General features: G+C 42.0%; 1 non-coding gene across 1 annotated transcript; it reads right to left on the reverse strand.

Moving 5' to 3' along the window:
• Positions 1-785: 785 nt before the first annotated feature.
• LOC148550945 (small nucleolar RNA R71) lies at positions 786-889 on the reverse strand. The gene has a single exon (XR_015893310.1). It is a non-coding gene; the product is annotated as a small nucleolar RNA R71 (small nucleolar RNA).
• Between the last annotated feature and the right edge of the window lie 784 nt (positions 890-1,673).

A 1,673-nucleotide genomic window follows, 5' to 3' on the forward strand; every position in this document is an offset into this window, starting at 1 on the left:
TTCTGTTTGAGTTATTTACTTTCTGTTTTAGTTAATTTCTTCCCTTCCCCCTACTTTTTTTTTGTTATTTACATTTCATCTCATTAACCCACTAACTGTTTGATATATTGCATCACTCACACTAACAGTAATTCTGACAGATATACTTTCTGCACCTATTCTCTTTGCTTGTACTTGTTGGTTTTATGACAGGGAGAAGAAGCGGGGCTTCAACTTCCTTTGATTCTGAACCTGAGAGAACCTTCCTTAGACTAAGGAGGGAGGAAAGAGACAAACATGTAGTTGGTGCTAAAGAAGAGGAGGAACACTTTGAGGAATACTTTGAACCAAACATGGAAGAAAACATGGAAAACCATCATGAAGAAGAGGCTCACAACCATGGCGGAAGAGGTCGAGCAAATCATACTGGGGAGGATAGAAGAGTTTTAGGCTCTTATATCAATCCAAACCCAGGAAACTGTGGAAGTAGTATTCAAAAGCCAACCATCCATGCCAACAATTTTGAACTGAAGCCATAGCTCATCACCCTTGTGCAGAACAACTGTTCGTTCGGAGAAAGTGTCCAAGAGGACCCAAATCAACATTTAACCACCTTCCTGATAATATGTGACACAGTGAAGTCTAATGATGTTCATCCTGACACCTATAGACTACTTTTATTTCCATTCTCACTCAGGGATAAGGCAGCCAAGTGGCTAGAATCTTTCCCAAGGGAAAGCTTGACAACTTGGGAAGACGTGGTGAACAAATTCTTAGCAAGATTTTACCCTCCTCAAAGAATCAATAGGCTGAGAGCTGAGGTCCAAACCTTCAGACAACAAGATGGTGAGACTCTATATGAAGCATGGGAGAGGTTTAAAGACCTGACAAGGAGGTGTCCACCTGACATGTTCAACGAATGGGTGCAGCTTCACATTTTCTATGAAGGGCTCTCTTATTAGTCAAAGAAGGCCGTAGACCATTCATCTGGAGGATCTTTGAACAAGAAGAAAACCATTGAGGAGGCTATAGATGTCATTGAAACAGTAGCAGAGAACGACTACTTCTATGCTTCCGAAAGAGGGAACACAAGAGGAATAATGGAGCTAAACAATGTAGATGCTCTGTTGGCCCAAAACAAGCTCATTACCCAACAGCTGGCTGACCTCACCAAGAAGATGGAGAGGAACCAAGTGGCAGCAATCTCCACTTCATCAACAACCCAAGAAGGAGTGAATGAAGAAGCAGAGGGTAGTCAGGAGCAAGCCAACTACATTGGGAATTCACCTAGGCAGAACCATGATCCATACTCCAAGAATTACAACCCTGGATGGAGGAATCACCCGAACTTTGGGTGGAGAAATCAACAAGACCAAAGCCTTGATCAAAGACGCCCAAATCCAAACAATTTCACATCTAGACCATATCAACATCCTAATAACAACACCTCTCCACATTCATATCAAGGCCAGAACGACCCTCCTCAACCTGACCTGTCATCATTTGATGAAAGAATCTCAAGGATTGAAAATCTACTTGAAGGCATATGCAAGGATATCCAAGACAGTAAAGCATTCAGAGAGGAAGTGCAGTCAAATATGCAAAATCAGGATGCTGCCATCAAGAAGCTTGAGACACAAATTGGCTATTTATTCAAGCAAATTCCCAGCCACAACCTTCGCAGTAAAACTAAC

Source organism: Arachis ipaensis, chromosome B7, assembly GCF_059453495.1.
Source record: "Arachis ipaensis isolate K30076 ecotype BB chromosome B7, ASM5945349v1, whole genome shotgun sequence".
NCBI lineage: Eukaryota > Viridiplantae > Streptophyta > Magnoliopsida > Fabales > Fabaceae > Arachis > Arachis ipaensis.